Source organism: Jaculus jaculus, chromosome 1, assembly GCF_020740685.1.
Source record: "Jaculus jaculus isolate mJacJac1 chromosome 1, mJacJac1.mat.Y.cur, whole genome shotgun sequence".
Lineage (NCBI taxonomy): Eukaryota > Metazoa > Chordata > Mammalia > Rodentia > Dipodidae > Jaculus > Jaculus jaculus.
The window spans coordinates 48,084,739-48,110,647 of NC_059102.1; the positions used below are offsets into that span (position 1 = coordinate 48,084,739).

Below are 25,909 nucleotides of genomic sequence, written 5' to 3' on the forward strand. Positions count from 1 at the left end.
TCAGACTTTGCAAATAACAGAATTAATAAACGTCAGGACAAAAGTCAAAGAAAAACAAAAATCTGTACCTGTTTGAAAAAACTTAACAGTACAACTTCTAATTGACCCTGCTTAAAAAGATATGACAAGATACAAGGAAGTAGATTCAATGAGACTCAGTGAGATTTCAGAGCAGTATCCCTTTAAGTAGATGTGTAACTTTATCTATACTACATAATGACCAGGCTGAAAGAAAACCTCTAGATCCCCTCCAGCCCTTGCTGCCTATGACTTCCCAATGCTGAACTGAGATTGAAGCCTTACTACTCTCTGTAATTTATGAAAATTTATTACTCTGTAATCAATATTTAACATGTACATGTTCAATTATGTTAAACAATAATGGCATAAAAACAAATCTCTATACTCAACAAATTATTTCCAATTTGCTGTAAATAACCAAAAATCTACATTTCAATGAATCTTACCCATTATGCCAGTTCTTTTTTTTCTGGAACCTCATGAATCCTCTTTAATCTCATGATTCTGTAACAGACTTTTCACATCAACCAAGCCAAGTAGCCTAAAAACTTCCCTTTAAACACAATCACTAAAGATCTCTGCCCAGTTAATTCCAGATCCATTTACCTTCCACATATTTTACCTAATTGAGTATTCTTTTCTAACTTCTTTTATTCTTTGTACTTCAGAGTTAGGAATTGCTTTTACTGCTTTTTCTAGCTTCCTTTTTCTCTTTGGCCCTTCCTTCTTTCCATGTTCCCTTTTTCTTTCCCTCTTGTCTCCCTGCTCACACGTGCTTTGCTCTCTCCGCTCTACCCTCCTGCCCGCCAGCTTGCAGGCCAGCCTGCCTTCCATTCTTGGCTTAGATCCAAAGGTTTCCTTAGTGAACTACATTTCCAGTTCTCAGTATTATTATCAATCCAAAAATAATTTACCAAATTATTGAAAGCTTTTATTTTGATATAATTAGGCTATTTGTGCGTGCATTATATGTTCTATTTTATGAGACAACTATGTGTTGTGTGTTGACTAGTGAGACCTACAGACTATGTTAAGACAAAAATGTGCACAACAAAGTAAACCAAAAATAAAAATACACCTTCTGTTCAAGGTCAGAAAGACTATTGACAAAGATATCACCTTGAATTTGAATGACCCCATCCCTCCTTCCCTCGGTCACCCCCTCCCTCCCTCTCTCTCTCTCTCTACACACACACACACACACACACACACATACACCCTTCTGTAAAGAAACCAAGATATAGTGATAGCTAGTTCAAAGCGGGTATGGATAGAAGCAAGACTGCCATGTGTATCTGTAAATAATTCTGAACTTTTTGTCATATGCTGTTTTGTGACAGTGGTAGGGAAAAAACACAGGGTGTATGTTCTACAACTCAAACTTCAATCTCTGAATTGTTAAAATAAATTTTAGGACTAGTGATATAGCCCAATGGTACAGCGTCTGCTTCATAAGAACAAAGCCCAGGGCTCAATTTCTAGTACCATTAAAACAGACTTTTTTTTTTTAAATCCCATGCACTAAAAACAGCTATAAATGATTATCAAATTAACAACCAGGAAAAATAATTTTACTTCAGGGGCTATATAGGCACCTAACTTTTATTCTATTTGTTAATAGAAACATTTCATGAAAAACAACTCCAGAGAAATTTTAATCAGCTTCTAATAATTTCACTGTTTTAATTTCATTTTTGGCTTTTTGAAACAAGATCTCATGTATCCCAAGCTCGCCTCAAACGCAAACTGAGACCAAACTCATCATCACCATGAATCAAGCACACCTCATGCAACCCCTGGAAGAACAAACGCTCCACATAAAACTACAGAGCATCATCATTTAAGAGAAAAAAATTCCTATAAGGAATTTATACATAAATGAACAAGTTAAATGACATTATGAGTACACAAGACAAAAGAAGTCTATAGGATGTGACCTGGGCAACTTCAACCAGTTAGCATCAGGTTCTAAGGGTCAAAGAGATTCTATTCTGCCTTTCATCTGCAGACGGATGAACGCTAACAAGCCATGACACTGGCACAATCTTGGCCAGACACTGTTTTAGGCAAGGTAGCCATAAAAAATACTTGAAGGTCAAAAAAAAATTTTTAATCTGATCTGAACAATGAGACCCTACCTCAAAAAAAAAAAAAAAAAAATAACACCAAGCAGGTTTCAAAATATAAAGTGTGAAACGATTTTGATAAATTATACAATGACATATATAGACAAAAGATGAAAAAATTAATGCACCAGATGTGGTGAGGCATGCCTTCAATCAAACATTTGGGAGGCAGAGGTAAGAAGATCACTGAGTTCAAGGCTAGCCAAGACTAGACGCAGTAAATTCCAGGTCAGCCTGGGCTAAAGCAAACCCTGCCGGGGGGGGGGGGGGGGCGCTAAGGTATCAAGAACAGTACTTTCTAGGTGACAAAATTATTTTTCCATATTTTTGCTATTATACAATACTATTTTCATATTTTTAAATTTATGTATTATAATTGCACCTAAGCCACATACAGGAACAAAATTCTGTCTTGCATGACTCAGACCCAGTTCTACATGTAGTTTTTAAAAATACTGGATTTCTACCTTTAAAAATGTTACGTAACAATTAAAAACCTCCAGGATTTAAATAACATTTATGTGTCAGGAACATACTTTTATCCCTATAAAAACACATAAATTCACTCCAACTCAAAGCAGTCTTATTTAAAAGATTCCAAAGCCGGGCATGGTGGCACATGCCTTTAATCCCAGCACTCTGGGAGGCAGAGGTAGGGGGATCGCCATGAGTTCGAGGCCACCCTGAGACTACATAATTAATACTAGGTAAGCCTGAGCTAGAGTGAAACCCTACCTCAAAAAAAAAAAAAAAAAAAAAGATTCCAAGCCAGATGTGGTAGCACACGCCTTTGATCCCAGCACTCAGGAGACACAGGTATGAGGATCACTGTGAATTTCAAGTCAGCCTGGACTAGGGGCCACCCTACCTTGGGGAAAAAACAAAACAAAAACTCCAAGTAAAGTTATTTTAAATCACAAATATTACCTGCAATTTATTATTCTCAAGAAAACTGTATCACCAAAAAAATAATAATAATACGGCTCTTTGAGCTAGATAGAGAGATGGCTCAGCAGTTAGAATGCTTGCTTGTAAAGTTTGACAGCCCAAGTTCAAATTCCCCAGCACCATAGAACCAGACACACAGAGCAGTGCATGCATCTGAAGTTCAATGGCAGTAGCAAGAGACCCAGGCACACCCATTCTCTTTATCTTTCTCTCTCTCTCTCGCCCCTTCTTCTGTGTCTCTTCATCTCTGTCTTTCTGTGCTTGTAAATAATTTTATTTAAATACAGCTCTTTAATTAAAATGTTTTGGTGTATTATGTCCCTTAATGAGAAAAAAAGCAAAGAAGGCTTAATTAAGGAAAAAACAAAAACAAGATAAAAGCAATATAATTCTTGAACCTTTTCCTCTGAACTCATCTTGACGCACAAGCAGAAGAAAATAGGAAATGACAGAAAGGAACTGAAGCAGAAGGGAGCCCAAAAGCAGTGACAACTATCTGAAATTATTTTTTAAAATTATAAATTCATTTCGATCAAAAGTATAGCCAGCTGAGTGTGGTAGTACATACTTCTAATCCCAGCACTCAAGCTGAAGTAAGAGGATTGCCTTGATTCTGAGGCCAGCCTTCGACAACACAGTGAATTCCAGGTCAGCCTGGGCTAGAGTGAGAACTTGCTTCGAATCCCCCCCCCCAAAAAAAATTATAAATTGAGGAGTTGTGAGAGGTAAGTGAGTGGTGGAGGGCTTGCCTAGCAAGTGTGAGGGCCTTATTTCCACCTCAACACACACATACAAATTGAAATGATTTAAGCTTTTCTGAACAAAGCAACAATGAGTTGTTTGTTAAAAGAAATGTTATTATTACCATTAACAAACTTACCTAACCAAAACCATTTTTCTGTGAGAATGCTAATTAGATTTTTCTTTTCAAAAAGCACAAAAGTACAGACCTCCAGAACTATGTATGGTCATTCTATCTAGAACTATGTTTGAATTTTGTCTTGTAGTATACTAATTAATGAAGCAAATAAGTGGGCAATGAATTTCGTTAATGTACTTTAATTCCCTGACCTTGTATTTTTTAGAGGGGGTTATTTTGGTTTTTTGGGGGTTTTTTTTGCTGGTGATCAAGTCAGCTTTGTTCATGCCAGGTAAGTATTCTACCACTGAGCTATATCCTCAGTCCTTACTTGCTTACTTAAGAAAACTGTTTGTTTATAACTATGCACAAATCGTATACTCACTAGTATATACACAAGTATATTTGACATACTCACTAAATTCATCTGACCCATTCCTTCATTTCTGAAATTATTCGAATGCATATTGAACATACTGTGTAACAGGCATTGAGAATATAAGCATAAGTAAAGCCAAGATCTTAAGGAGTTCCTGTTCTTCAGGGAAGACAGAAACATACACTCAACCTAAAGAGGTGTTAAAAGTGCTATTATTTAAATAAGTAAAACACTTTTTAAAGAGGGGTGACTATAGCTTCTCGGCCTTTTGGCTAAGATCAAGTGTAGTAAAGAGGGGTGACTAAGTCTATTAAGAGAAAGAGAGGTAGATAAAAGTTCACCAAGAACATATTATGTTAAATAACCCTAAAGAGGTAAGTCATATATCAGAAGACCAAAGAAAAAACATAAATGTTTAGAATACCCCAAGACTAGAGTAGTGGTACAGAAATATATGAAGTATGCAAGAAAAAGCAATCCAATGCAGCTCACACAAAAAGATATAAGGAAAGATCAGACTGACAAAAAATTAGGTACAGTTTTAAGGATGACATGACATAGAACACAACTTAACTGGACATACATAAATGGAATTAAAAGGCCAAAATCTACATGGGAACTTTTTGCAGAGCAAAACTTTGATTCCATCCAGGAACTCAGTTCTTTCAAAGTTCCATTTTTCCAGAGTCTAATCTTTCTTATTTACACAGTTTTGAAATTTTACCCCAATCTTTGGTCTCCATCCTAAATCAACAAGATGTAAACAAGTGCCTGTTGAGTATCATGTACAAAACAGCATACCAAATACATTCCCATTTAATCCTCACAATACTACCAAGCACACCATTTCATAAATGAAAAGCTGAAAGAAGAAAAACAAGCTAGTTAGTTTCCCAGTCCCAAAGCTGACAAATAGGCTATGATTCAAACCCAAATATCCACAGAATTCCAAAGTACAAGCTTTTTATTCCACCCTAGTACACGGAGACTGTAAATTTCATATTTCCAAATCTACCTACAGCACAAAGAACAATTCTAAAATTGGTGTTAGCAACTACCTGAGTACTAAATTTGAAGCAAATACTTAAACTGCTTGGTCTTGGACAAGGTCTCACTATATAGTCCATGCTGGCCTATGTATTCCAGGCTAGCTCATGATCTTCCTGCCTCAGGCTCCGAAGTGCCAGGATTACAGGTGTGGGCCACCACACCTAACCTGAGACAAACCATTATGCCATAAACAAAATCATTCTAACATACAATGTTTTTCTTCTCCACACATTATAAATTTTTCCCCAGGCATGTGCCACCATGCTACATTTCACATATATTTCTAGAAATTGAAACCACATAAGAACAAGAACATATATACATAACAATATATTTACATCTAACCCTTTGTATCACTTGAGGTCTACCCACTCAAACACCCAAACTGAGAATAAAAAATCAATAAAATTACACCTATACTGAACATATAAATTTTTCCACCATTATTACTTCAACTACGTAATGATATGCAAAGTATTTACACGCTATAAGGTATGGGATTTTAATGATTAAAGTCATTACAAAGTGAAATACTATTGGCATCTGGAGCTATATTTACATATACTTTGGCATAATGGGTAAGTATATGCTTTAGAGCCCAGCTTCTTAAACAGTGAATTATCACATCACACCGGGACATTAAGTAAATGTGAAGATCAGAGAGTATCAGTCAACAATAAAAGGTTTCTGAACGTGTTGTGATTAAAATATCCATTCAAAACTCACGTCTTTCCTCAGCATGTACCAAATTAGTATGTCTTGGGCTGGAGAGATGGCTTAGCAGTTAAGGCACTTGCCTGCAAAGCCAAAGGACCCAGGTTTGATTCCACAGGACCCATGTAAGGCAGATGCACAAGGTGGCGCATGCATCTGGAGTTCATTTGCAGTGGCCAGAGGCCCTGGTGTGCTTTTTTCTCTCTCTCTCCTCTACCTGCCTTTCTCTCCCCCTCTCTCAAACAAATAATTACATAAAAATTTTTTTTAATTAGTATGAATTTGGATTGGGTAAGAATGTTTGATTTTTGCCATATGCATAACACAAGTATCTATAATGCCAGCACACCTACAAAAAAAAAAAAAAAGAGTCAAAGACAGAAGATTCCAGAAGCTTGTGGGGCAGCCACTCTGGCAAATGTAGCTGTGAACAAGAAAAACCCTGCCTCAAAACAAGGTGGAAATGGACTGACATGGTTATATATCATGACTTTACAATGTGGCATAGTCAGGTGCCACATTCACATAAACACCCACATAATAAAAACATTCATTTAAAAACTGCTCCTTTACTTGTAACTTAAGCTTAATAATAATAATAAAATATAGCTGGCTGTGGTGGCATGGCACACACCTTTAATCCCAACACTCAGGAGGCAAAGGTAGGAGGATCACTGTCAGTTCAAGGCCACCCTGAGACTATATAGTTAACTCCAGGTCACCCTGGGCTAGAGTGAGACTGTACTTCGAAAATCAAAACTAATAATAATGATGATGAAGTCGGGGCTGGAAAGATGGCTCAGTGGTTAAGGCACTTGCCTACAAAGCCTAATGACCCATGTTTGATTCCCCAGAACCCACATAAAGCCAGATGCACAAAGAGGCATATACAGCTGCACTTCATTTGTAGTTGCTGGAGGCCTTGGCACACCCATTCTCTTTTGTCTCTCTCTACTTGGAAATAAGCAAAAAATATTTTTCAAAACTTGCTAACTGAATTTTCGCTTAGGACAAAATTTCCAACTATTTCTAAAAACACACTTCTGCCATTTGTTCTACATATTTAAAAGAGATCTTCCCAGGATTAAAAATTTTAAGAGATGTTCTTTTGCAGTATCAAATATCCAGCCAAGATTTAAATCTTTTCTTTTTAGTTATTTTTTCCAGATAGGTTCTCACTCTAGCCCAGGCTGACCTGAAATTCACTTTGTAGTCCCAGACTGGCCTCAAACTCAAGAGTGATCCTGCTACCTCTGCCTTTGAGATTAAAGGCATGTACCACCACACCCACCAGGTCTAAAAGATTCAATTCTTTATGTAAGAATAAAAGCATCTACCTCATTAGTATGCAAATTTGCTTTCCTCTTTAATAATGCATGGTAAAATTATATGTATACCAAAGAATTATTTTAAGGAAATTCATGATTTGTCATTAGCAAATGTTTGGCTTATGTACCTATCTTATACACCCATATTCCCAGGGTCTCATAAATACTTCTGAAGCAAAAGGTCACTAGTGGAAAGTTGTAAGAGTTAGAGTGCGCTTAAGACGCATGAAGCAATAGGGGAACCGGTCATGTAAGTATTTAATAGGTGTCAAGCCCTGTGCTAACCATGGAATGAATATTTTCATTTAATAGACAACACCAAGGTTACATTCCCAACTTTGCAATCAAAAGCCAATGACTTCAGGTAAATCACTCAATCTTTGTGTGTGTATGTGTGTGTGTGTGTGTGTATTATTTGTTTCAACTTCATTGATTGTTTTAATCTAAAAATATCTTTAATTCTATAAAACCGCAAAGAATCTATAATTGTAAATAAGAGGTTATTATTATTTGAGCTTGCACTGAGTCTTATTAAGGTTTCAATACAAAGCAACTCCAAATGTTAGCTACAAAAGTTTTAAGTAGAATTTTGATATATTAACTGAAATTAACTTTAACATAAATTACAGATTCTTTGTAATACTTAAGTTACCTGCTACCAGTGCCAAACCAAAAAGAACATTGCCACATAAACTATGAACTCTACTGAAGTTTTCCACTTTTCAAACAAACTCTCCTCACATTTTTCTTCAAGCCTTAATATCATGACTTATCACAATTTAAAAATTTGCATGCATTTTTGCTTTAAGTTTCAACTAGATCTCCCCCCTAAATGGAAGCATTACATTCTTACAGCTCATGTGGCAGTCTAAGCCTGTAGTTCCAGTACTTAGAAGGCAGAAGCAGGAGGATCACAGAAAGTTCAGTCCAGCCTGATCCACATATGAGTTCAGGCTAGAGTGAAATCCTACCTCAAAAAAAAAAAAAAAATAGTAACAATAACAAAAATAAAAATAAAAAGCAGTAGTGAAAAGATCAGTTAAGTGTGACTACTGAGCAAGCATTGGGACTGAAACCCACGCAAGTTCAAATACCCATAACACAAATAAACAGATGTAACCCCAGTTCTATAGGAAAGCAGAGCTCAATATAAAAAAAAAAATCTCTCATTCATTCATATTCTCTCTCTCTGCTTGACAGAGAGACAGAGAGAGCAAGCCAGCAAGTTTTGTAGTCAGAACAGAACAGCAATGGAGCAGGACAACCAACTTCTACTCCAGGCACCAAGGCAAGCACAACCCGAGAAAATGAGGTGCCACAAAGGCACATACTCCACATATGTTACATGCATGCAAACACACAAGGAAAACAAGTTTTTAAAAGATGGGGCTGGTAATTAGCTCAGTGACAGACGGCTTTCCTTGTATTCAAAATGCCTGGGTTCATAACCCAATAAAGGAAAAAGAAAGTACTTACCTCTCTTCTACTCAATGCCTTAAACTTAAGAACCCTTTTAAAAGTAATTCAAACCATAAATGTACAAATACTACACTTGGTGTAATAATATTTAATTGTTCAATGAACAAAGAACTTTGAACTTAAAGTATTTAAATTTAAGCAAATTAAATTATATTACCATAAATCTAATGTTAGGAACTCTAAATGATAAAGCATAATTTACTAAGTATGTTTACTGGTTATTTACTAGTCCTCTCAAGTTCATCAATTTTTTCTTTTTCAAATCTATATTTATTAGAGAGAGATTAAGAGGCAGATAGAGAGAATGAACGTGACAGGATCTCTAGCCACCTTGTGCATCTGGCTGATGTGGGTACTGGGGAATCAAACCTGGGTCCATAGGTTTCTCAGGCAAGTGCCTTAACCATGAAGCCATCATTCCAGCCCAATAATAACAAATTTTCTTTACAGCAGCTTTTAGTTCTGAAATAATGTATCTACAACTGTTTAAGCCTCTATCTGTGAGCCTCTAAAGATTTAAATTGCCCAACTACCTGGTTTTAATGAGTATATGAAACAATTACCTTCTTCCTAGGTATCTGGAAGAATATGATAAAACTGGTTTCCTACTTGAGAATTCAACTGCATCTTCCCCACCCCCGGTTTTGTTTCCACTAAAAATGCTGATGACGACAATGATGAAGACAAAAAGAAAAAAAAAAAAAAACCAGAAAACTGACGACTAATGACAAGAACAAAATACAGATATAGCATACCTAACAGCTTTCAAAAAGATTATCAGAGCCGGGCGTGATGGCACACGCCTTTAATCCCAGCACTGGGGAGGCAGAGGTAGGAGGATCGCTGAGAGTTCGAGGCCACCCTGAGACTACATAGTGAATTCCAGGTCACCCTGAGCCAGAGTGAGACCCTACCTCGAAAAACCAAAAAAAAAAAAAAGATTATCAGTTCAACAACATATAGTAAACATACTGGCTAACAGTACTATGAAAAGTAAGCAAAATGCTAACTCTTAATTTTCTATAGGACAATCATGATGCATACAGAACTGTTAAAGTTAAAACAGTAATTGAGGGCTCTTAGGGGTTAAAGCACCTGCTTGCAAAGACTAAGGACCCAGGTTCAATTCCCCAGTACCCATTTAAGCCAGATGCACAAGGTGATACATGCATCTGGAGTTTGTTTGAAGTGGCTGGAGGCCCTAGTTACACCCATTCCTTTTCTCTATAACTGCCTCTCCCAACCCCCAAATAAATAAATATTTTAAAATAAATGGTAATTGATCCACCATTACCATAAAGTACATGAGATTTTTATAGTCAATGTTAGATTTGTAAAGTACTTCTGTTAATATTCTACTTATTAAAAACAGCTTAACCACTTTATAACAAAGCAGAGATATATGGAGACTAACTTATAGTTTAAAAGAAGCCAGTGGTAGGGGCTGGTCTGGTTCAGCAGTTAAAGGCATGTGCTTGCAAAGCTTAAAAGCCTGAAAGCCCAACAGCCTGGGTTCGATTCCCCAGGACCCACATAAAGCATGATACACAAAGTGGTACATGTATCTGGAGTTTATTTGCACTGGCAGGAAAGCCTAGCACACCCACTCACTCTTTCTGTCTACCTCTACCTGTCTCTATCTCAAATAAATAAATAATTCTTTTTTAAAAAAGGAAGTTGAATAAAAAACAGTGGTTAAGATTTACAAATTGCCAAAGACCATACCAGCAACTTCAGAATATCTAGTAATATTTAGCGTGAATTCACTTAAAAGTGGTTATACATTCTACAAAAACAAAAAACTTGCAAAATGTCCATCTGTACTGATCTTAAAGACACAACCATGAAAAAATTCAAATATTCAGCACCTACTTCACAGAAGATACTAACACAAAATTCTAATACAAATGTGTCTCCGGCAAATAGGTTTTATATGCTATTAACTTAGTCAAAATAACAAAAGTTTTAAATTTGCTTCTAACAAATTTTATCATTCAGAGTAAATAAACCCTGTTAACTGGAAGCTATCTTAAAAGAGGAAAGTCTCCAAATGAGTGCAATGGACTGCTTCAATTCATATACGGCTTTTTAATACAACACGCACAATAAGACAAGTTCCTTTACCCCATACAACAAGCCTGGAAATCATTCAGAAACATTTTTTTCCCCAAGTAGCAAAAATAGCTTTGCCCTAAATGCAGTATTTTAGTCTGGAGAATAACAACATGAACTACAAATAATATCTGAATTTTAAATATAAAGATTGAGCTATGAAGATAGCTTAGCGATTAAAGGTGCTTGATTGCAAAGCCTACCAGCTCAGGTTCAATTACCTAGTACCCATGTAAAGCCTGGTGCAAAAAATGGCACATTCATCTGGATTTTGTTGAAGCAACAAGAAGCCCTGTTTCACCCATATACTCTCTTTGCAGATAAAAAAATAATAATATTTAAAATATGAATACATACATACTGTTACTCATTACTATATTAAAAAGAATCAGGGCTGGGTGTGGTGGCACACATCTTTAATCCCAGCACTTGTGAGGCAGAGGTAGGAGGGTCACTGTGAGTTTGAGGCCAGCCTGGACTAGAGTGACTTTCAGGTCGGCCTGGGCTAGAGACCCTACCTCAAAAACCAAACAAGAGCTGGAGAGATGGCTTAGTGGTTAAGGTGCTTGCCTGCGAAGCCTAAGGACCCATGTTCAACTCTCCAGGTCTCACCTAGACCAGACGCACAAGGTGACACAAATGTACAAGGTCACACATGCGTACAAGGTGGTACACGTGCCTGGAGTTCAACTGCAGTGGCTGGAAGCCCTGGCATGCCAATTCTCTCACCCTGCCTCTCTAACATTAAAATAAAGGCCAATTTGTTAAGCTTGCCTCAAAAAAAAAAGGAAAACAAGCAATCACACTGCTAATTTTGTAATTGCCAGCTCTAATATTATAAATATTTCTATTCCAGTGGAGATATTTTAATCATTTTATCAACTTTATCTTGAGTAGTAAATTATCCTCCAAACTCTGATATTATATATACTAAAATGTTAGGCAAAATTCACTTTAGAATTTAATATTATATTTTAAAATAACATTTTAAATGTACTAGTAGATATGAAAATGAAAATAAGTCTACACTGTTCAGTTTAAACAGTTAACACTTTAATTTTAGTTAACTATGTAACAATGTTTTTTGCTGAAAGGATACTATTAGAATATAAATTACTGCAATTGGAGAAAGCAAAACTAGTGCTCATGACTGACAGAGAAGTTTCACATTCAAAGAACATACAAAGAAAACTTGGAAAAAATAGTTAAGCTAAAGTTTAAAAGAAGGAAAACATAAGATAAGAAAAAACAACCTTTTCAACTAGTAAATAAAATTTTACAACACTGTTTTATATACAGGAAGACAAACATACCAATAGGTGGGGGGGGGGGAATGAAAATAAGAGACAGGAACTCTTAGCATCCTATATCACTGAAATAATAACTAAACAGAATGGATAACTTCTAAACGCTCAGTATTTGGATAAAAAATATCAGTATAGAGCCGGGCGTGGTGGCGCACGCCTTTAATCCCAGCACTTGGGAAGCAGAGGTAGGAGGATTGCCATGGGTTCAAGGCAGAGACTACATAGTGAATTCCAGGTCAGCCTGGGCCAGAGTGAGACTCTACCTCGAAAAACCAAAAAAATAAAAAAATTAAAAAATATATATCAGTATAGGGCTGGAGGGATGACTCAGAGACTAAAATGCTTGCCTACAAAGTCTAACAACCTAGGTTCAGTTCGCCAGGACCCACATAAAGCCAGAGGCACAAAGTGGTATATTCATCTCAAGTTCCTTTGCAGTGGCTAGAGGCCCTGGCATACCCATTCTCGTGTTTTTTACAAGGTAGAGTGTCACTTTAGCCCAGGCTGACCTGGAATTCACTTCTCAGGGTAGCCTCGAACTCACAGTGATCCTACCTCTGCCCCTCAAGTGCAGGGATTAAAGGTGTACACGACCATTCCAAACTCCATTCTCAATCTCTTTGCAAATAAATAAAAAATATTACTACAAAAAGCCTCAATGTAAGATATAACCTATATACACATTATCTTCCTATTCAAAAAGGTCTAAAAGTGTCATTCTTTTCATGACTTATAATTGTCTTGATAAAAACAGAAATGAATGCTAACAAAACAATATACTTTCCTCACAGTCTAAAATTAACAGGATGTTTCATGTACAAAAAATACAGGCGCCAGGCACAAAGTTTTATCTAAGAGTAGCAGTGCAAATTCAAAATATCTAAAATTAAATATTATTTTTGATATTAATCATTTGATACAATAAGAAGCTTCTCAACAAAATTAAAACATTAATTTTAAATTTTTTAAGTTTATTTATCATTTATTTTATTAGCAGAGAGAGAGGAGAGAGACAAAGAGAAAATGGGAATGCCAGGGCCTCTAGCCACTGCAAACAAACTCCAGATACATGCGCCCCTTGTGCATCTGGCTTACATGGGTCCTGGGGATTCGAATCAGGGTCCTTTGGCTTCATAGGCAAATGCCTTAACTGCTAAACCATCTCTCCAGTCCTAACCGCTAAGCCATCTGTCCAGTCCTAAAACATTAATTAAATAAAAAAATTAAAATTGGGCTGGAGAGATGGCTTAGCAGTTAAGGTACTTGCCTGCAAAGCCAAAAGATCCCACTTCAATGCTCTAGGAGGGGTACATGTGTCTGGAGTTCACGTGCAGTGACTGGAAGCCCTGGCATGCTCATTTTCTTTCTTTCTCTCTCTCTCAAATAAATATTTAAAGAATAAAATTTTAAAAAATTAAAATTCATCAAGTTATGTCGAGCCAATAGGCATTTTGAAGACTTCTATACAGCATGGGAACTCCAAGTTCATAGGGATGAAAAGATATTCAAAGTTAGAAAAAACTACTATAGTAGCTTAAAATACAAAAGCAAAATTTTAAACAGGGAAGGTAATTTATGTGCTGGCAAAAATTAAGCTATGAGAGAGGAAAAGAAGAGAATTTTAAAAATATTAAAAGCAAATTTTTATGGTTGCTTATTTAATCAACTTCCATGACTGAGCTTTACTATAATGAATCCCTGTATATCTCAACTTGCTAGAAAAACTAGCATAATAAAACCAAAGTCGGGCTATAGAGATGGCTCACCAGTTAAGGTACAAGCCTGCAAAGCCTAAGGGCCCAGGTTCAATTCCCCAGTACCCACATAAAGCCAGTTATACAAGGTGGTACAGGCTTCTGCAGTTCTTTTACAGTGGCTGGAGGCCCTGGCATGCCCATTCTCTATCTACCTCTTTCCCTTTCTCACCCAAATAAATAAATAATTTTTTTGAGGCAAACCCAACAGATTTTTAATGTGCAGAAGGAAGGGAAGCCGGGGATAGAGAGAGAGAGAATGGGCGTGCCAGGGCCTCCAACCAAAATATTCAAACTCCAAACACAAGTGCCCCCTTGTGTACATGTATGACCTTGCATGCTTGTGTCATTTGGTGCGTCTGACTTAGGTGGGATCTGGAGAGTAGGACACAGGTTCTTAGGCTTCACAGGCAAGTGCCTTTATCACTAAGGCATCTATCTCTCCAGCCCAAATAATTTTTTTTTTCAATAACAAAATCACAGCCAGGTGTGGTGGTGCAGGATTTTAATCCCAGTACTCGGGAGGCAGAGGTAGGAGGATCATCATGAGTTCAAGACTACACTGTGACTACATAGTGAATTCCAGGTCAGTCTGAGCTACCCTACCTAGAACAACCAAAAAGCTAACAAACAAAAATCTTGCCTAAAACATGTTGCTGCTGGCAACATTTGCTAGGATGCCAGACATATGCTACCATGCCATTTCATCAGAGGGATTCTTAAACATCAGCAGAAACATAGTGCTGTGCGAGCTGAGTGATCTATTCAAATATAAAGTTCAGATGGAAGTATAAACCAAGAGTGAACAGAGCTAGTATGAATTAATCTGCTTTTACAATTGGGAAATGCAAGTGAGAATGTGGCACGATGCCTAATTTACAATGATACTCTAGCTCTGTTAGCTGATTTTATGGTCTATTGCTGTGTGACCACTGCTCATTTACTGTATAATCAATTTTTTCAATTCCTGTAATATGAGACCCTTTTCTGTCTTTTCAATTATTGTTCCTAAAGTTAATAAATTCAGTTTAAGGTTGAAGGGATGGCTTAGTGGTTGCTTGCAAAGCCAAAGGACCCATGTTCAATTTCCTAGAACCCATGTAAGCCAGATGCACAAGGTGGCGCATGCATCTGGAGCTTGTTTGCGGTGGCTAGAGATTCTGGCACACTCATTCTCATACTCTCTCTCAAATAAGTAAATAAAAATAATAAAAATTTTTAAAAATAAATTCAGTTTATATGGAAAAAATTACTTCCATTTCAATATCCAAACAATTCAGCAAAAGCAAATGAGTAAGAGCTCAGCTCATTAATCTTTAGTTCATAACTAGTATCTTTGTATTTTAATAAATGAACAAGCAAATAATAATATATCCATTCTTACTTTAGCAAAAGCATAAAATTTACTCTTAGATCTCAAAATATTACAATTAAATGATTCTAAAAACAAAGGTGTTAAAACTACTTATAATCACGAAATTACCTTAACTTTTACCTACATATGAGTAACAGATGGCAGACCCTGGTTCTTGGATACTACAGAATCCAAGTGTGACCTTTCAGTACTGATAAAGACCAAGCAGCCATAACACCAGAATCTTAGCAGATTTTAAAGTACTACACATAATCTTGACCACAACTGACACAGGAAAAACCTTACATGCTTTTTAGTATACTAAGTCACTTTATACAAATTTCCTACCAACTTATCCATTAAAGTACTCAAGATTCCAGACTGCTCCATTATCAAAAAGCAAACACGGATACATTCACAAACAAAATACTTTTGCTATCACTATATTTTCATAAGCACCCAAGAAAGTATACACCATGCCTAGTTGAAAATCTAGAGTTGAAACTATTTCATTTTATTCAGAAAAATACTACTGCAATTCTGTCTTTTGTATTGCCTTTTAAAAAATTGGATTTATTGATAGACAGAGAATGGGCACACACAGGACTTCTTGCCACTGCAAATGAACTCCAGATGCATGTACCACTTTGTGCATCTGGCTTTACTTGGCTACTGGGGAATCAAATGGATGCCATCAGGCTTTGCAAGGAAGTACCTTTAACAGCTGAGCTATCTTCTCAACCCTGTTTTGTTGGTTTTTGAGACAGGTCTTCACCTAGCTATGTAACTGAGGATGACTTTTAACATCTAAAAGCTCTGCCTACATATCCTAAGTGTTGGGGATTACTAGTGCCCACAACCATGCCAGGCAGTACCTTGTAAAAGGAGAAAAACTTTTCTGCCATGATGTGTAAATATTTTGTTCAAAACACATAAATTAGCAAATATACTTGAGAAAAGTAATTTGCTAATAATTTCTTCTTTAGTATCTAACACATACAAAATATACCAATTTCCTTACCATAAAACTAATACTGGGGCTGGAGAGATGGCTTAGTGGTTAAGGCACTTGCATTGGGGAGGAGAGAATGGAAATGGGGTGCAAATTATCATGATTTGTCTACACTTATGGAAGCTGTCAATTAAAAGCTTTAAAAAAGAGAGATATTATGAACAAAAATAAAATGCCAAAATGAAAATTTTTTAATGGACAGGTAAGTGAAGTTTTACAATTTAAAATAAGGCAATTACAAAGTGTTACTAGAGCACACCCCTTCAATTTTACTGTGAACTGATAACATGAGCTATTAGAGAAGTAGGACAATCAGTGGTTGTTCTCCCTTTGTAACAGGGGTTTTCTTTTGTATTGGGAGAGCTGTTTGTTTTGTTTTTTCCCAATACTTTGTATTTATTTATATGAGAAAACGCATACCAGACACATGCTACCTCGTGTATCTGGCTTACATGGGTCCTGGGGAAATTGAATGTGGGTCTTTTGGCTTTGCAAACACGTGCCTTAACCACTAAACCATCTCTCCAGCTGTTTTGTTTTGTTTTTGAGGCAGGGTCTCACTCTAGCCCAGGCTGACCTGTAACTCACTCTGTAGCGTCAGGCTGGCCTTGCACTCAGAAAGCTACCTCTGCCTCCCGCAATGCTAGGACTAAAGGCAAGCACCACTACACCTAGCTCTTAGTAAAGTTTTTTTTAAATATATTTTATTTATTTATTTGAGAGAAAGAGGGAGAGAAAAGCAGAGAAAGACTAGGCGCACCAGGGTATACAGCCACTGCAAACAAGCTCCAGACGCATGTGGCCCCTTGTGCATCTGGCTTACTTGGGTTCTGGACATTCGAACCAGGATCCTTTGGCTTTGCAGGCAAATGCTTTAACTGTTAAGCCATCTCTCCAGCGTATAAAAGTTTTTATATAAGAAATTTTCTTGAGTATTATAAGCAAATTAGCTTTAATTCATAAACTAAACCACCCTAAACCTTATTAAATTTAATTATAGCATTAATACTATTTGTTTTTCTTAGTGAATTTGAAACTATATGATTAATCATACTGGTTTTGAAATATTTATTAGTATGTATGAGTATCAACCAAAAACCTAAATCAAAATTTAGAATTTAAAACTAAGTCCTTGATACTATATCCTTTGTATCAATAGTGAAAAAGAAATTAAATAAAACTGAACAAAAAATCATAGCAAGCAATCTATTCTTGAATACTTTTGTAATTATATTTATGTACCCTAAAAGACCAAAACATTAAGAATCTTTATTATTCCGTCAGCTCTTCGCATCTCTGCCTAATCTAAAACGTCATTGCAAATTCAGAGAAACTACACGGTGATACAAGTTTTTATCTTAAGTAAGTAAAGCACTTTAATTTAGCCAGGCTGACAGCAAATTTAAGGTTTAGAAAAGAATGTAAAACATGCACCAGAGAACTATTAGAGTCTAATCAAGTCCTGTTTCTTTTCTCTGGAAAAAATGAAATTTTTATTACATAATAGAAATTTACCATTTTACATCAGTATTTTATCATGCTTACAGCAATAAAAGTTTAGAATAAAAATGTCTATGACTAAAGAACATAGTTTTTAAGTATATATATGTGTATGTATAATTATATATATATTGCAAACTAATTAAACCCCTACTTAATTAATAAGAAAGAAATGCTTACTGAAATATTAAAAAAAAATTCAGGGTAGGAGTTGAGGGTTGACAAGCCTCACGTTAGAACTATGTTGCATGGGCTGACCTCAAATTCATAATTATTTCTTGCCTCAGCCTCCTCGAGTGCTGGGATTAAAGACATGAGCTACCACACTTGGCTTGAATGTTGTTTTTTGTTTTTGTTTTTGTTTTTTCAAGGTAGGGTCTCACTCTAGCCCCAGGCTGACCTGGAATTCACTATGGAGTCTCAGGGTGGCCTTGAACTCACTGCAATCCTCCTACCTCTGCCTCCCAGTGCTGGGATTAAAGGCATACACCACGCCCAGCACTTGAATGTATTCTTATAAAGTATATCCATTCTGCATTCTGTATGCCCATCCTGAATACAGCCTATCATCCATTACATTTACAGTGTTTACTGATAAAACTTCAATCTTGTCTAACAGTTTCAAATAATCATCTCAGGCTAGACAGATGGCTCAATGAGTGATTAAAGGTACCTGCTTATGTGCAAATAATACTCTCACAATCAGCCAAAGAACACATGAATCTTATTCAAGTAAATCTTTTTTCCTACTAGGGACATCTTTTGTGGACAAAATTCTTTTAAGAATGCTGACCTCACAGCAGCCAGAAAACCTAGATATTAGGCCTCACTCCACCATTTATTAGCAATTTTATCTTAAGCTACCATGACCTAAGGCAAAGGTAGTTACTGTTCCTGTTATGCATCAGGCATTTTGCATACCATCTGGATCTAGTTAATTCTTGAGGGTGGAAAGGAAGGGTCCCATGCACTGCAGGATGGCTGGGGACATCTCTGTTCTGACACAAGGTATCAAAAGATCCCTCTGCCACATAGAACCATGCTCACCAAAATATCTCTAGACACAGCCAAAGGCCCCAGATGAGAAGAGGTAGGAGGGAATCATCCCTAGTTGGCAGCCATACTCCAAAGAGACTTACTATATACTTGTAACAAACAACAACAAAAACTTACTAGTTTTATCCCACATTAGAGACACTGGAATTAGAGCAGGAATTTAAGCTATACTGTAGGCCTATGTTCTTTGTGATCCACAAGGCAGTCAGTCTTTCTAAACTCACTGTGCCTCAGCTATAAGTATACTTTCCATGTTGAGCTATTTAAGGTTTTCAATTCTAATCAAAAAATTCATACATAATGTCTGTGAACCTAAATGGATTCTAACACAGTAAGAGTTTGCTTGATGGTAGGTTGTTCTTTGAATGGGATCAGAAAAATTCTCAGGCTCTAATCATAACACTGAAATCAGCAACGCTGAGAAGGAGCAAGCAGTCTGCGGTCATCCAATACATATTAGTTTGTGTATGAGAAAAATACCGCTCCAAACAACCTTTATCCTTTGGACTCAATCTTCTCCTTTTAACAAGCTACTGGTCCTGTTGAAGCTACAACTGCTAAACTGCATGAAAACCAAGAAAAGTAATGTTTGCTCTGCCTGCTTCAATGTTGCCTCACAGTCTTTTAAAAAGGTGTGGTGGTGCACACCTTTAATCTTAGCACTTCAGGCAGAGGTAGCAGGATTGCCCTGAGCTCGAGGCCACCCTGAGATTACAAAGTGAATCACCCTGTACTAGAGTGAAACCCTACCTTGAAAAACAAAAACAAAAAAAAAGGTAAATGAGCCAGGCATGGTGTCACATCACTTTTAAGCCCAGCACTTGGGAGACTAAGGTAGGAGGATCGCTGTGAGTTTGAGACCAGCCTGGAACTAGAGTGAGTCGGCCTGTGCTAGAGTGAGACCCCACTTCAAAAAACAGGGAGGGGGGGGCAGTCATGAAAGGGCTTAGCAGTTAAGGTGCTTACCTGCAAAGCCCAAGAACCCAGGTTTAATTCCCTAGTACTCAAGTAAGCCAGATGGAACAGGTGGCTCATACAATCTGGAGTTCCTCTGCAGTGGCTAGAAGCTTTGACTTAGCAGTTAAAGCATTTGCCTGCGAAGCCAAAGAACCCAGAGTCAATTCCCCAGGGCCCATGTAAGCCAGATACACAAGGCAGCACATCAGTCTGGAATTCATTTGCAGTGGCTGAAGTCCCTGGCATGTCCATTCTCTCTATCTAGATCTCTGTAATAAATAAAATATTTTTAAATATATTTTTGTAAATAAGAAAAGATTTGCTAATCAAAACTACTAGATGCGACAGTGGCATTTCATATGCCAGTAAAGTACGTGACATACATTAAAAAAAAAAAAAAACTATGACTAAAAGACACCGCATTTTTAATAAATGTCAGATGCTAAGTTTTACAACACAGTAAAATTAAACCTGGAAAAAAATTTCTTGCTATGAAGTTAAGAAAAACTATAGCATTCTATTTTATCTAACAAACTCAAAGTGATTTGAAATTATACATTGAAAATTAAACACCTAAAAACTAATCTTTTAAGCTGGGAATGGTGGCATATGCCTTTGATCCCAGCACTCAGGAGGCAGAGGTAGGTGGATCACCTACCTGAGAATACAGAGTGAATTCCAGGTCAGCCTCAGCTGGGGAGAAACCCTACCTTGAAAAACCGGAAAAAAAAAAACAAAAAAAAAACCTAATTTTTTGTATGCTCCAAAACTTCATTTTAAAAGTAGAAAAGTTTTTAATTCTATTTAATCTCCAGTTTAAGAATAAAGAGAATGCCAGGTTTGGCACACACCTTTAATCCCAGCACTGAGGAGGTAGAATTGCTGTCAGTTTGAGACCATCCTGGAACCTCAGAGTGAGGTCCTACCTCAAATAAACAAAAAAAAAAAACAAACAAACAAAACAAAAGAATAAAGAGTACACAAAAAGCTACATTAAAGAGAGTTTGAAATGGGGGGCGGGAGCCTGCATTTGGGTGGGGAGATAGCCCCATGGTAAATGCACTGGCTCTGCAGGCCAGAGACCAGAGTTCAGATCCCTGGCACTCATGTAAAGCTGGTTGCAAAGTGGGCATATGCAATCACAACCAGCCTATGAGCAGGTGGGACAGAGTGAAGAAAATCCTAACGCACACAGGCCAGCTAGTGTGGCCTTCCAAGTAGCAAACAATATGAGAGAGACCTTGTTTCAAATGAGCTGGAGGGAAAAGAAACCCCAAGGTCGTCCTGTGACCCCCCCACACACATATGAACAAGTGCACACACACACACACACACACACACACACACACACACACAGGCACACAACTTGTTTACTCCAACTTTAGACATGTATACTGAATGTATGGATTACTTTTAAGAATCTATCTTATTTGACTGTGACTGGAGAGATGACTCAGAAATTAAAGGTACTTACGTGCAAAGCCTGAAGACCTGGGTTCAATTCACCAGTACCCACATAAAGCCAGGCGCACAAAGTGGCCTGTGTGTCTGGAGTTCATTTGCAGCAACAAGGTCCTGACATGCCCATTCTCTCCTACCCTTCCTCCTACCTCTCTCTTTCAAATATTTTTTTAAATCTATCTCATTTGAAAATACTTGAATGAAACAGTGCTTTTCATGATGTATTAAGTAACTGCATCCGTAAAGTTCAAAAACAATTACACATATAAAATTACCAGAATGTGTTTTCCATGGTGGCACACACCTTTAGCCTTTAATCCCAGCAAATGGGAGACAGAGGTAGGAGGATCACTGTGAGTTTCAAGCCACCCTGAGACTACATAGTGAATTCCTGGTCAACCTGGGATAGAGTGAGACCCTACCTCAAAAAAACTAAAAAAAAAAAGTAAATTAAAATAAGCAGAATGTAAGTGTATAGTCACTAAAAAAGAAAAAAATCGCTTGTACTTTTAAACTAAAAATATGAATATTAGAATGAAATAAGAATTCAAGTTATTCTGCAGAGTTCTAATGAAAGTTACATCAGTGGCAAGTTTGAGGTAGTGATCCAAATCCACAAAATAAAGCAAAAATTAAAAAATACAAAAAGAGAGAAATGGACTTGGACAATGTAGCTATGCTCAGACAACAAAACGTGTAATTCAACTCCACAACCTACATAAGACCAAAATACAACTAGATGACAAAACTCCACAAAACATGTAAAAATTACATGTATAATACCACTATCATTCCACAACACACATAAAGTAGCAGAAAACTCACGAGACACCAAGTACTTTAATACTGAAGGTCCTGATATAGCTAGGGAGCGACATAAGAAAAGAGGGAAGCCAGGTGCAGTGATGCATACCTTTAATCAGGCAGACGCAGGAGGATCGCCGTGAGTTTGAGGCCACCCTGAGACTACACAGTGAATTCCAGGTCAGCCTGAACTAGAGCGAGACCCTATCTCAAGGAAAAAGAAAAAGAAGGGAATGACAATCCCTGTGCACATGCAATGGCACATCTTAAGCTTATGCCTTTCTTCCTTACACACTTAGTAAGAATACCATCAGGTAGAGAGGACACATCCTTAAGTTCTTTCTTCTCCTTTCTAAGACCTATATTACATTGAAAATCTTGGCAAAATGTAAAAATGATGAGAAGAGTGAAGCAATATTAGAGGTTTAACACTAAATCTAGACTATTATAATAATACAATGTGGATTATATCAAGTATAAATTGCTGTAAGTGCAAACTGGCATTCAAACCACAAAATTGAACTTGAAAAGAAATGCTAATATACCTTTACTGATAAAAAAAAGTTTGCATAACCTTTACATTATATACTGCAACTTATATTAGAGATGAAGATTTTTCTTTGTGGAAAAGAAAATATGATATTGGCACATGACTATATTCCCAGCTTTCAGGACTGCCACAAGCTCCAGGCAAGTGAGGGTTACACGGCAAGACCTTGTCACAAAAAGAAAAAAAAAAAACATGCTATTAAAATAGACCTATCTTGCTGGGCGTGGTGGTGCATGTCTTTAATTCCAGCACTTGGGAGGCAGAGGTAATGATAGTTAAATCAATGGCATCAAAAGATCACTGTGAGTTCGAGGCCACCCTGAGGATGCATAGTGAATTCCAGGTCAACCTGGACTCCAGCGAGACACTACCTCAAAAACCAAAAAATCTATCTTTCAATATTAAATAAAATTTACTCTTATACAAGATATTTATGGGCTAGAGAGATATTCAGAGTTTAAGAGGCTTGCCTGCAAAGCCTAAGGACCAGTGTTCAATACTCCAGTACTCACACAAAGGCAAATGTACAAAGTAGTGAATGCATCTGGTGTTCATTTGCAGTGGCTAGATGCCCTGGTGTGCCCATTGTCCCTCTATCTGCCTCTTTCTCAAATATTAAGGCCAGGTGTAGTGGTGCACGCCTTTAATCCCAGCACTTGGGAGGCAGAGGTAGGAGGATAACTGTGAGTTTAAGGCTCCCTGAGATGACAGTGAATTCCAGGTCAACCTGTGCTACAGTGAGAAGCTACCTCAAAACAAAACAAAAAAAAAATATAGATAGATAGATAGATAGATAGATAGATAGATAGATAGATAGACAGACAGACAGACAGACAGACAGACAGATGTTCTACTTCACACTATGCTATACTAATAAAGTACTGAAGTTTTCATTTTTCTTTAATATTTTAAAATATTTTTTGATATCATTACATTTTCTTTGGTCAACTATCTGTGTAAATATACTCCTATTTGTGGTGAGACAGCAAAATCACAGATATTACACCTGACTTTCACTATTTCTTTTTTACTTATTTAGAAGCAGAAAAATTGAGAGAAGAGAGACAAACAGAGAAAATGGGCATGTTAGGGCCTTCTGCCACTACAAATGAACTCTAGACAAAATAAACTCTAGGGCTGGAGAGATGGCTTAGCGGTTAAGCACTTGCCTGTGAAGCCTAAGGACCCCGGTTTGAGGCTCGGTTCCCCAGGTCCCACGTTAGCCAGATGCACAAAGGGGCGCACGCGTCTGGAGTTTGTTTGCAGAGGCTGGAAGCCCTGGCGCGCCCATTCTCTCTCTCTCCCTTTATCTGTCTTTCTCTCCGTGTCCGTCACTCTCAAATAAATAAATAAATAAATAAATAAATAAAACTCTAGACTCATGTGCCACTTTGTGTGTCCGGCTTTGTATGGATAGTGGGGATTCAAACTCAGGTGGTTAGGTTTGCAGACAAGTTCTTTAACCACTGAGCCATCTCTCCACCCACCCCCCTTTTCTTTCTTTATATTTCCCTATTTTAAAAAATAATGTGTGCCCATGTTCTCTCTCATATGTGGATCCTAGCTACAGATGACTGGGCTTCTGCGTGAGAAGGAAAATACTTAGTAGCAGAGGCCAGTAAGTTAAAAAGGAGACATAAAGAGAAGAGAAAGAAAGGGAGGAGGATACTTAATAGGTTGATATTGTATATATGTAATTACAATGATTGTAATGGGGAGATAATATGACAGAGAATGGAATTTCAAATGGGAAAGTGTGGGGGTGGGGAGGGAGGGAATTACCATGGGATATATTTTATAATCATGGAAAATGTTAATAAAAATTAAAAAAATAAAATAAAATAATGTGTGCCAATTGCAACATAACCTACCCTGAACAAATTCATGTGCAAATACTGCTCATTCAAAAATGAAAATACAAATAATTTTTCTATGTAGATAATCTGAAATTATAATTTTTTTTGTTTATTTGAGAGCAACAGAGAGGAGGAGGCAGAGAGAAAGACAAAGAGAGAGCGAGAGAGAGAGAGAGAGAGAGAGAGAGAGAGAGAGAGAGAGAGGGGGGGGGGGGAGGGAGGGAGGGGGGGAGGGAGGGAGGGAGGGAGGGAGGGAGGGAGGATGGGCGTGCCAGAGCTTCCATCCTCTGTAAACGAACTCCAGATGTGTGCGCCCCCTTGTGCATCTGGCTAACATGGGTCCTGGGGAACTGAGCCTCGAACCGAGGGTCCTTAGGCTTCTCAGGCAAGTGCTTAACCGCTAAGCCATCTCTCCAGCCCTGAAATTATAATTTTTAAGAGCAGTAGCAAGTATTCAGTTATTGACAATAAGGAAGACACTCTTAAGTGAATTACTTCTGCCATTTTTTTTGTCGTTGTTTGGTTGGTTTTTTTAGTATATGGAAACAGATTTTCACTATGTAACCTGGCTGGCCTGGAACTCATTACATAGACCAGGCTGAACTGGAATGGGCTGATATCCTCCAGCTTCTGCCGTGCTGGGACTACCCTCATGTGCCCTACACCCAGCAACACATATTGTCTAGTCAAAACCAACTCCTGTAATGAGTACCTTTAGCTCCCTTTTTTTAAGATAAAATAAGACTGGGAAAAGTTAAGTAACTTATTCAGTCATCCAGCTACTAAGTGACAGAGAGCCAAGGTGAACACACAGGCAGTCTGGTTCTAGTGCCTACACTGTCTAAAACCTAAAATGAAAACAATGTATATAAAATACAGTCATATTTTAATGTAACTTAAGATAGTCTTAATCCTATTTAAAAATGATAACACAGTATCTTCCTAGGTAATCTACTCTTGAAAGAGAAGAAAATTCATTTTCAGAAACAGAACATACACAATTCTAACATAAGTTAAGTTCATTGATCCTTTTTAAAAGTGATGACTACTGGTGATAACTATTTGGTTAATTTCTCTCAAAATATAGTATGTTAACAATCTTTTCCACACAATGTACTTCAGGTCAAGAGTATTTTGCTAGCAGATGTGGCCACTTCTCCATCATCTCAACACTTTCAACAAGCATATATCTAATGTGGGGGAGATGCCCACACATGCCCCAACTAACTGTTGCAGATGAAGAGTCTGCTTTACTGATTCTGAAAATAAAGCTTCCTATCCA

At 37.3% G+C, this 25,909-nt stretch overlaps 1 protein-coding gene across 1 annotated transcript in view; it reads right to left on the reverse strand.

The window, feature by feature from the left end:
* Positions 1–25,909, reverse strand: part of Pten (phosphatase and tensin homolog) — a 92,205-nt gene that overhangs the window by 58,839 nt on the left and 7,457 nt on the right. The gene's annotated exons all lie outside the window — the stretch shown is intronic.